This window comes from Parasteatoda tepidariorum, chromosome 5 (assembly GCF_043381705.1).
Source record: "Parasteatoda tepidariorum isolate YZ-2023 chromosome 5, CAS_Ptep_4.0, whole genome shotgun sequence".
Taxonomy (NCBI): Eukaryota; Metazoa; Arthropoda; class Arachnida; order Araneae; family Theridiidae; genus Parasteatoda; species Parasteatoda tepidariorum.
Genome location: NC_092208.1, coordinates 84563091 through 84575610, shown reverse-complemented (window position 1 = coordinate 84575610; position 12520 = coordinate 84563091). Strand labels below are relative to the sequence as shown.

The following is a 12520-nucleotide window of genomic DNA, read 5'->3' as shown; positions in this document are numbered from 1 at the left end:
TGGGTAAAAAGTTGAAATAATTCACATACGGGGTTTTAAAATGTTATATGAAAATTTATTTTAGTTTTCCAAAATTGTATGAAATTGATATTTTATAATCTTAATTGCTTTGTAACAATAAAAAAAATATGGAAAAAATCTATTTATATATTTCTCTTACACGGGGACAAAAAAAACCTCATTACAATTCCCCGAATGGCAACGCTAGAAAATCGACCCATGATTGCTTCTAAAAATGTCACATGCCAAATCTAGCTGAGATGGCTCAACATATAGCACTTTTAAAAACGGAAACTGAAATAACCAGAGAGAGCATAAGCTAGGCAGAAGTGAGTAGTCTTTGTCGATAGATCTCTATTTTAGTATTTTGTCGAAAGCGCTTTTTTTCACGAATTTATATATTACGAATTTATTTGACAATTTTTGATTTATATCACGAATTTATTTGTTTTACTAGAATTTATTTGTTTATGCAGGTTTTTCCATTGCAATTCACTTATTTCAATTTTTAATAGACTTAATTATAGCCAAAATTTTAACCTTTTTAAAGAGATATCAGTTTTAGAAATTTTATCTTAAGATTTTAATTTTATACTATAGCACATTTCTAATAGGTTTAACGAATTACATGTCATTTATTTGAATTCATATTTATTTTAATGACTTAGTATTTTCTAAAAAGAGGTAATTTTTATTTAAAAAAAAGTTGTTATATGGATTTGAATGATTGTTTTGAATTCTTAGAATTTTGTGCATTTGCAATGTACCTAAGTTAGTAGAGAGCGAAGCGAGCTTGGTTTGCGAAGAAAACCATATAAGATTGCATAGCAATTTTCGGGGGTTGGCGAGGGGGAGCAGCCCACTAGTGAAATATAATATGCTTAATAAAGTACGAAGACGCTACAGCACATTTAGCTAACAGCACAAATCACCAGAAAGTTATGGAATATAAAAAGTCTAAAATTATCTCTCTTTCTGTTCATAAAATTTTAAATTCCCTTCAATTCGGAGATAAAACGAAGTTGGAATAAAGGACGTGTTGAAGTTAGAAGTTGTACAGTGCGCAAAATAAAAAAACGGACCACCCTGAATAACTTTTGATCTAATAATCGGTTCTTCACGTTGCAAACTGAATCTTAACTGTTCGAGGATGTGACTTCAAATAAGCTAATTAATTAGTGCAGACGATATTTTAAGTTACAAAAGCAGACACAAAAACGTATTTTCGCTGAAAAAACATACCTTTGTATTCGACTGATTCGAATTTCAGACTCCCCAGATAGATAGGGGTATCCGCAATCTGAGAAATATCGTCTAAATAGTTTGAACAAGAGAGCTTTCCTAAGTTTGGAGCCCTTAATGTTAATTTTATTTTTTGCGTATTTTCTCTCACCTCGAAAATGTTTTCAACAAATTGAACAATTTTTGCACAAAATTATAAAATTCATTTATCCAAAAATAATTCCCTGCAAAAAAGAATTTTTGATACGTATTTATTATTATTTTATTTAGGATTTGTCGAAAGTTTTTAAATAGTAAGGTATGCAATTCTTTGCAACATTTTAAAGAATGTAATTTTACAAAGCAAAATACAAAATTTGAGCAAAATCGGTCGAATAGTTCCCGAGAAATCGAAATTTTAACTTGATATAAATGACATACAATAGAAAAATATGCAGATACAAAGCAATATGATTTTAAAAAAACACGTACTATTAAAGATTCAAAACTTCGTTGAAAACACAATAATAAATTTTCGAAATTTGCTCTATTACTGTAAAACTGTCAAATGACCTAACGATTAAGAAGTTAAATTGAAAAAAAAAAAAGACATGAAATAGAAAATCTAGTTTACTTTTAACTGTACAATTCTTAGCTTAGAGGTCAGTTTGTTTCAACTTTTCGTTGATCATAAGAGGGGAAAAAAATCATTAAGAAGATTGTAAATATGTAAGTTAACGATTTCATTCCTATGACAATTCACACGCTTGATATTTCAATTCTTTGTTGCCAACGTGCAAAAGATATGAGGGCTTTCTTGGTATATATATATTAATACAGTATACTCTTGATATCTCGAACTTTGATTGGTAATATTTTAATAAAAATGACGATTATGGTTCATAAGTGTTCAAAATAGGAGTTCAAAAGTCCAGGAATTCTCGACTTAGCGTGAAGTTGAATCTAGTAAACATTAAAACAAAAAAATAAAATTTAAAAAAAAAAACGATTTTATGTTTACTAGAGTCTAATCTAGTAAAAAGTTAGTTAAAGTCGAGTTAAATAAAGTTAGTTAGTTGAATCTAGTAAACATAAATTTCACAACTGTGTTTCCACTTAATAAAACTTTTTATATAATTTTATTTCATATTTATTATATATTTAATAAAGTTATAAAAGTTCTATTTTTATTATAATAACATTGTGACAGTTTTTAATTTTTTTAAAATTTCAAGCATTAACCCAACGTTAAATTTTTAGCAAAAGATCACATAATTTAAAAATTATGAAGAAATAATACACGGAAATACTTATTCGAATAAAAATAATAAGAACAATCGGCTAAAGGAACTACTTTTTTTATATGAAGGTTAAATAAAAGAAACTTTTTTTTTCCTATATGGACAAAGTTTTTTTTAAAAAGAATGATAATAAAAGGCAGAATAAAAGGCGGCTCTTTTTCCGATCCAAAAGATATATTCATCAAACACAATTCCAGAGCACTTAAGATACCAAAGAAGAGAAAGATGAAGTATCCTAACAATTTTTAGAAGCCTTTCAACTTTCCGTCTTAATTTTTTTCTTCTTTAAAAGTATAATTTTCTTTCAAAAGATAAGAAAAATGCTCCAAAAAGAAAAGTACTTCTTAGATTCTTTCAAACTTCTCTTAATGTTAAAAAATAAAATCTACGTTTTGTTGGATTTACATTTCGAATTATTTTCTTTTAGAACACAAGATTTTCAACAAAAAATATGAATCTAGATAATTCGATGCACATATTCTGACTTTTGAAAATGTGTAGAATGCAAGCAAAAATTACATAACAAATTATGAAAAAATGTTCTCACATACGTTAATAATCTAAAAACAAATAAATAAGTGAACAAAAAAAAAATTGTTTTTGACCAATTTCTTAAAAACTTTACAAATTTCGATCTGATATTTAAGTCGCAAATTACTTTGCAGTGATAAGACATGACACCTAAAGATAAACACGACGTCAAATTATATTTTTATACTAAATTTAATAACAGATAATATGTTTTGTTAAAGTTATTTAGATTTTCATAACATCGATGAATAATGTGAAGTTGTTTTTAAGATATATTTAACATGGTTATGTATTTTGAAAAATTTAGCACAGCATCAGGGAAAAAAAAAGGATCATAATTTTCAATACGAGTTAAGCGAACCACTAGGGTAAATACAGAAAGAACAAGTTCTTACTGCTAAAATTGTGATTTTTGATTGATGTAGTAATCAGACGTAACCTTATCAAGAAACCTAACACAGCATATTCTTCGACTGAATTCAGATATTAAGGGACATAGGCAATGCAAAAATGTAATCAGGCGTAACCTGCTTTATCAAGAAACCTAACACAGCATATTCTTCTTCGACTGAATTCAGATATTAAGAGACATAGGCAATGCAAAAATGTAATCAGACGTAACCTGCTTTATCAAGAAACCTAACACAGCATATTCTTCTTCGACTGAATTCAGATATTAAGGGACCTAGGCAATGCAAAAATGTAATCAGACGTAACCTGCTTTATCAAGAAACCTAACACAGCATATTCTTAAACTGAATTCAAATATCAATGGACATAGGCAATGCAAAAATGTAATAAGACGTGGGTTATCAGAAAATTTAATACAGTTTATTTTTCAAATAAATTGAGACAATCTACATGGTACATCTACATGAGTAATGGGGAAAAAAGGCAATGAAACGTAACTTACATTATTAAACTGAAACGAAACCTTATTTTAAATTGAACGAAACTATTAGCAAAACAATTTTCCCCTACTTAAGAGAACTTAACACTTTATTTTGTAACGTTGCATACAAACACTTTTTAGAAGTGTTAATGATCGTTTAAATTAGTTTATTTAGGTTAATAAAACGTTTTGTGGGAAAAAATAACTACAAATAAGCTGTTTCTCCTCAGCATTAGTTTCCGGTTTAAATCAATCCTCATTGTTAAAAAAAGAAATCACCTAACGAATCAGGCATTAAGGAATTATTATTTTTTGTTTAAAAGAAAACAAATTGTTAAATCCTAACAAAAGAGTTCAGAACATCAAAACGGTTTAACTCAAAATACTAAAAAAAAATAATAATTTGTTTTTATTCATGTTTAAAAACTAGGTCACTGTTAAATCACTTAAATGGCTACAAACGCGAGATAAATTTGGTCACTTAACTAATCGCATTACGATCGTGTTGGCGCCTCAAGGCGATAATTGGCGATAAAATTCCGAATCGTTGTTAGAATAAAATGACAAGTGCAAAGAAACGCATCAAAACAGAAATACGGAAGACAAAAGGAGGAAGATAGAGAAAAACTGTTCCATAAATAGTTTTCCAAATAGATTGGCCTCTATTTTCAGTATTCAAATCGACGAAGTGTTAAAAAGATTTCCACCCATGGTACGAAGCTATTTGAGCTTCGTTGAACATGTGGGATATTCCAGAAGACATTCTTCGAACATTTTTCTAACTTATTGTTTAACTGATATGAATTTAGTTAATTATGTAATGGTATTACGGAGTAAAATGTTGCATTAAATATTTTGTTTTTTTAAACTGAATGCATGACAAATCAGATACAATAGTGTAGCGTTATTTTTTTTTTCAAGTTCATATTTTGAATGGATTTGTTCACTCGTGAAGAACGAACCAAGAAAATGGCTGAAATTTAAAATTATAGATTTAATCTAAATTATTGTAAAAACATGTTTAATGGAACAATGCTTTACGAATTTGATTTTAAATTATTGTTAACAATGAGGTTTTGAGTAAAATATTCATGCCAGTTGCCAAAATAAAAATTACTAAACCAGAATGTCCTTTGCAATAATAGCTGTAAAAAATTTCACCATTTTTGCTTTTAATGAAATGTATGATTTTTTTTGTAATGTTTTATGGGTGATATTGATGTAATTTTTATTATTTGCAAAAAAATTAACAAAAATTACATTGCACATAAGTAATTTGTTTTCTTAAATTTTACGTAGATTGTTTTGAAACCAAATAAGTATGATAAATACTGAAAACGATTTACAGTACATCTATTTATTTTTTCTTAATGTTAGGCATAAAGAGTAATGTGGAACTAACTTTGTAACTAAACGAGTAAGAGAAATATTGTAAAAAATGTGTATTTTATTTTAGTATTATTCTTTTTAAATTTCTTGCGTTCATGATTGATGTTGCAATAATTTTGATACTACATAGAGTTGAATAACAACAGCTACTTGCAGGAAAAATCTATTGAAATATATTTTTATTTTATAACCGTTGTTGAACAGCCGACTCAATTTTTGAGTTTACGACTACCAAAGTTCAACTCCGTATTGTTGCACTTTTGAACCCAATCCAGAAGACAAGGGAACTCCTAGATCAAGTTTTGGGAGAAATTTGCTTTTGTGGAGGACTTTTTGATGGAACTAACCCGCATTTGCATTACATGGAGAGGAAAATAACGGAAGCCTCCCACGGTTACTTTGACGGAAAGGGAACTGTGACTCATGATTCGTCTACCACTGAGGATATTTTACGTCAGCGCTGTGATCGGTGAGAGCCGGCTGCGGAGTTCGTATCGGCTAACCATTTCTGGGATTTGAACCCGGTTCACCTCATAGGCAGGCGAGCGCTCTATCCTCTGAGCCACCCCGGCCCATTGAAATATACTGTTCTCATTCGTAAAAATGACTGCGGTAACATTAATGACTTGAACAGACTTGATGGCGACAATTGGCGTTATTAGAGGCAGAAATATCGCCTAGCGTAAAAATACTTCCCTGACTCAGCATAAGAGAAAAACTAAGTTTTTTTTCACGGGTATCAAAATTGAGTATGAAGACATCGGAAGACATGAGTATAACGAAATATTTTTAACGAAATCGAATACGAATGGAAAATTGCTAGTTCTTAAAACTAGCCGAAATCTAATAAAAAAATTTCCAAGACAGTATTACATACGCTAACATCTACCACATACAGTTGATGCGAAATACAGTTAATAAAAGTTCTATAAACGCCTTTCTTACAGATTTTCCCCTTTTACGCCTAAAATAGAATTTTTTAAACGGATAATGTAATTCGTTTAAAAAGCTAGTAGGAAAGATTTGCAGGTAAAACAATGATATTTCTTGCTACAATGGATAAGAATTTCTTATTTGTTTATTTACTCTTTATAAATTTGAAATGTTTTAAAAAGTAGATGCCATTTCCTTCCCAACAAACAATCAAGAATCGACTTCACAATAATTGCAGATAACATCAGATTCTACGTTTGGGACAAAAGATACTTTTAAAAGGAAGAAGAGATAATGTAACTTTGTTGTTCAGAATCATCGAGATAAGACGTTTTTATCCTCAAACATGTCGGTTTCACTTTCGTTCGAAGTTACAATAATTGAAACAAAAGAGTAAATGGGAATTGCGAGATGTTGCCAACGATCAAAAATAATTTTTTTTTTATTTAAAAATATCGAGGTCAGACACGTGAAATAAATTTGAAAAGACAAAGGAAATCCGAGGCTTTTTGTAAACTAAACTGAAAGATTAATGATGTCAAAAGAATGATCATTTAAACTCAACACTCGGCAAACGATTTTTGTTCGGGCTGATACACAAAGAAAATGGCGGAGTACAATACCTACGAAGAAAAAACTTTTACTTGGAAGAGATATTGAAAAAAAGAAAAAGTCGAAAACAAAAGAAATGTTACTACTGGGATTTAAAATTTCTTTTAAAGAAATGAGTTGAGATCGAAAAAGAAAAGACATTTATGAAGTGAAGTGAAATGTTGAATGGTTTGGAGTTAACTGTAGAATTTTCTTAACAACGATCGTTAAGGCAAACAAAAAAATGTATTTGACCTTAATTGCAAGAACTTCTTAGATTTCAATTAAAAATATGAAAAGTAATAAATGAGTAACACGATATTAAAGAAATAAAATTAAACTACAAGAAACTACATATCACAGTCAAAAAAAGAACTAGTTGAATGATCTATATATTTATTTCTCTTATGTGGCTCCAAAAATGCAAGTATTTCTCTATCTAAATTGGCAACACTACAATCATCAATTGATAATAATTCATTTTGTAAGGAGGTCTTAAGTAATAATTTAAGTAGTGTTAAATACTTAGTTACACGTTAAGCATTTGTTTATATTCATTTTGTTGGATTGTCTCAAGTAGAGTGTTGTTAGGTTATGTAAAGTATTAGTGGTTGTCTAACGTTGTAGTATATTCCTTTCGTTAGGTTGTCTAAGATAGTTCAAGCACTGTCCAATAGTTAGCTATACGTGAAGTATTTATCTAGACTAATTTTGTATTTTTATAGAAATAAAAGCTTAGATACGAAGTAATTATTTAAATTTATCTTCTATCCTTACTAAAATAGCAGCATAAATTTTAAACCTAAACAGTGCTTTAGTACTGTCATACCAATTTCATACCAATCCCCGCATTCATATTATGGTGGTTTATGTAATTTAATTATTAGCGGACAGATTTTAAATTATTAATAAAAATTCAATACATAAAGAGCTTTGACAATATCATGGACAATTCTTGAAAATAGTTAAAATTGAAATCAAAGTATTTCCGCGCAGACAAAGCCGCGGGCAACAGTTAGTAAGTTAAAATATTCCTAGGAAAATTTACTTAAAACTGTTAATTTCAATCTAATTTCTTCTTTAAAAATTAATAGTTTTAATTAAAATTTCAATTTAATTTAATATTTATTTTTAGCATTTCGTAATGCAATCTAATTTTTGAAATAGTTCTAATTCTTAAGGAGAGAAAGAATACCTTTTATTAATCTTCTACATAATACACAAATCTTGTTGCATCCAATTATTTTAGTTTCTCATAAATATAAATAATTAATAACTCTGTCTGTCTGTATATTACAATGAAAAAAAAACAATAAATAAAAAAATCATAGAATTTATCGAGAACATTTTTCAGAGTTTCGAAGTCCGAAAAGAAAAATTTTGCGTTCTTTTGTCATTTTTGGATTAAAAACATCAAGTGCAAGGGCGCAAACAGATAAACAGTATTTCAAACATATATCAATCATTACGTTATAAAATATTGAGAAATGTACAGATTTTGACAAAAGAATAATAATTTCTAATTTTTTTAGAATAGAAGACAGAAAAGAAGANTTAGTTAATTAAAATATTCGTAGGAAAAATTACTTAAAACTTTTAATTTCAATCTAATTTCTTCTTTGAAAATTAATGGTTTAATAAAAATTTCAATTTAATTTAATATTTATTTTAAGTACTTCCTAATGCAATCTAATTTTTTAAATAGTTCTAATTCTTAAGGATAGAAAGAGTACCTTTTATTAATCTTCTACATCATACACAAATCTTGTTGCATCCAATTATTTTAGTTTCTCATAAATATAAATAATTAATAACTATGTCATAGTTGCATATTATAAAAAAATAAATAAATAAAAAATCATAGAATTTATCGAGAATTGTACATTTTTCTGAGTTTCGAAGTCCGGAAAGAACAATTTTGCGTTCTGTCTCTTTCGGTTTAAAAAAATCAAGTGCAAGGGCGCACATAGATAAACAGTATTTTAAACATATATCAATCATTACGTTATGAAAATTGAAAAATGTACAAATTTTGACAAAAGAAGACTGAAAAGAAAAATAATTTCGATTTTTTTTTAGAATAGAAGACAAAAAAGAAGAAGAATTTCGAATTTTTTTAGAAAAGAAAACTGAAAAGAAGAATTCAGAATTTTTTAGAAAAGAAAACTGAAAATGTTGTGACCCTACAAAACATTGAGTGAAAATATGAAAAATTGATTAAAAAGAAAATAACAAAAAAATTATAGTAACTTACATGGGAAGCATTTCTAAAATGAAACGTAAGAGACTTACCTAAAAAAGAGAAAAAAGTAATTAATGAACTATATAATAACAATAATATTCAGAATATTAAAACCTTTACATATATCTTTAATATTAGATTTTTAATATAAGAAAATTAAACCTTAAATAGGATATAATTGCATCATATTCTAAGCTTAAGTTACATAGAAATTATGAAAAAACATAGTATTATCCAATGCAGGGTTTCTTAAACTGTTGGTTTCATATATTAAATATTTTCTGCTAAATATTTTCTGAAGAATAAACAAGGATTTTGAAGAAAATTTAAGACTGAGTTTCAAGTCCATTACAATTTATTTATTTGTTTCTTCAATAAAAACTAATTTGTAGGAAACAAATATTTTGCCATATAATAATTTCTGCTTAAATTTATCTAAAAGAATTTAAAATATGGATACAGAGTTTAATGAGTATGTAACATTCCTAAGTCTCCTTTAAGTTATAAATTATTCAACTATTTTTAATTTTAATTATTATTAAAAATTTTTATTAATAATAAATTATTTTAATTATCATATTAATAAAAAAAAACTATTAGTTTAATAAAAAATCTCTTAACTTTTTTTTTGAATTAATGCATTAATACCTTCGCTCTGGTATAAGTTCTGTGCTATAAATTATTAATAATAAGATATTTTACTAAATCTGAAAATTTTCTACTGAGAAATTAAATAATTCTAAATCAATTAACACTAAATTATTTATAATTAATTAAAAGAACTAATTTTACTTTTCTTACTAAGAAAAAGTGAAGAACAAAATTAACATATTTTATTTTTATTATATAACCTGCATTGAACAACTGATTTGTATAGGATAAAATGAAGAAAATAAAATGCTCACGACGAGGATGGGATTCGAACCCACGCGGGCAGAGCCCAATGGATTAGCAGTCCATCGCCTTAACCACTCGGCCACCTCGTCATCGTTCCAGAAAAATTTAAAAAGAATTAGTATATCAAAATAAAAACTTATTTTTAAAATGTTCAGCTCAATCTGTCATTTTTTAAAACAAAATAATGATTCGTCGAAAAATATTTTCAAGAAATTAAATTTTTTATATAATTTTCACGGCAATTTCGTGCTTTAGGAAAAAGAAAAACCTGGGATATTTAGGTCACCAAATACCTTCAAAAATTATGAATTTGATTTTGTTGGGGAAATTTTTATTTGATAAAACTCAGTAAAATCAGCGGTTACGGTTTTATTTAAGAATCTAACTGTAAAACAGTTTTACAATTCAGTAAGATACGCTTAGCTTGAATTGTGCAATATAAATCATTAAACTACACATTTTAAAATTAATAAAAATAGATCGATTCCTTATTTACCTAAATGAACTTAAAAGAACATCAAAATCTAATTGAACTATATATTTAAATGTAGTAAAAGCACAGTAGTTCATTTAAGTAATTTATAATATTGTTTACTAATAATATTGTAGTTGCCTTAATATTGCTGTTAACTTTATATTGTTTAACAAAGAGTAGAAATATGCATGCTAAATATCGACTATGTTACCGTGAATGAACGAAATCAAGAGAATGTCGACTTTCATCGGTGAATGTCAACAATCACATAGTTGCTTTGGCGAATGTCCGAAATATTTGTTATGTCCGATTTGATATTCATTTATTCGGTGATATTATATTTATTCGATATTTTAATATCCGCTGAAGATAGATTAGGAGAAACATCAGTGTTCGGAGTACCGGTTAAATTCATACGGGGCAGTGGCAATTAACTATAGTTTATATATGGTAAGAACTCCCCCCGCCGTGAAAGGTGGTTTTCGCAATAACAGCAATGTGCTTAATAAGTTGCTCCCATAAAGTCCTACACGAAAATGAGTCTGTCCCAATGTTGGATCTTAAAATTGTCTTGTCTAATGAGTTGGATCAAAATTTACAAGATTATGAGTTAAGCCGGGTTGGGGGGGGCCATGTCCAAGAGTTCGTGGGTTCGATCCCAGTCGACCGAACACTCCCCGTGTAGTAAATGGTGACTGATGCACGTCAAGTCGCAAAAGTCCTCCATGTTCCCATAACAAATCGATACCTCTGGGGGTACTGACTTAGAAGTTTCTTTATCTTCTGGATTGGGTTCAAAATTACAAGGCTACGGAGTTGAACAAAATTGGATCGGTTGTTCAACGACGGATAGAAAATAAGATTATGGAGTTACATTGAGTAGAACTGTTCAAGATGGCAATAAAAAATTGATATAATAGGCTGCAATTTCTTTTCAATAAATTTGGTTTAGTTCAGTACGGTGGTTTTTCTAAATCATTTATCACCATTATCATCATTATCATAATCACTTAAAATCATTTATACATGACGGACAAAGGACAACACAACCCCTCTCCACGTGGCGAGTCAACGCAAAAAAAAAAGAAAGTGACGACTTAAATTAGGTAAGCAACTGGTCAAAAATGTTGTTTTTTGACCGGTTTGTGATAAAAGTACATCAACGTATATTTTAAAGTTTAATGATAAAAGTACTAACTGATACATTTAAATTTTCTGTTCTAGTAGGTGACTTTTTAGGTGATAAAAACATCATTATAAGGTATTAGTATGCATTGTGCTGCTATCTAGTGAAAATTCCAGAAACTTGTAATATAATAATATCAATAGAAAAGTAATATTTTTTATATGTTATGTTACATATTACAAAATAACTGAATAAATAAATAAAATTTAAAAAAAAAAAAACGAAAAAATATTTTTTTAAAATTTGTATTCTGATATCCTATTTTAGCGTTGATAACATTAGCGTGAGAGAGAGAAAATAGTTTTCATGTTCAATTTTCTAGAAAATCTGTCTTAAAGCTTTTAATTTTTTTTTTTCAATTTTAAGGCATAATACCAAGGAATATAGCTTCATAATAATGTCATCTTTGAAAAAAGTGTGGCTTATAGTTATATTGCCACAAGCACTTCGCATTAGTTGAAAAGAAAAATAATAGAAAAAATTACAGTAACACTTCAAAAAATAGTAAGTTAAGACTGTCGAAAATATTTTGTTAAACTCAAAAGATTTAAAACAAACAAATACAAGAAATACTTCACGAAACGGCTGCAAAACAAAAGTTTTCATTTAATTGGAAACCATGTCTACATTTTCTCTAAGCTTCAAATAATAAAACCCAAATAAAAAGAAACAATAAAAAAAACATGGAAGTAAAAGAGCAAAACGGCGACCTATATTGACAATCGAATAAATGAAGAAAAATATAAACGGGAATTTTTTTTCTCCAGCTCTTGGACATTTTTTTAGACACAATTGCTTCAAATGCCAGTTTAAGAGCAAAACTAAGTATTTTCTTTTTTACGTCTGATTGTTCTTATTATTT

General features: G+C 28.0%; 1 protein-coding gene and 1 non-coding gene across 3 annotated transcripts in view; both read right to left on the bottom strand.

Moving 5' to 3' along the window:
- Positions 1-12520, bottom strand: part of LOC110281931 (Brefeldin-resistant Arf-GEF family protein schizo) — a 220295-nt gene that overhangs the window by 177050 nt on the left and 30725 nt on the right. The gene's annotated exons all lie outside the window — the stretch shown is intronic.
- TRNAS-GCU (transfer RNA serine (anticodon GCU)) lies at positions 10005-10086 on the bottom strand. The gene has a single exon. It is a non-coding gene; the product is annotated as a tRNA-Ser (tRNA).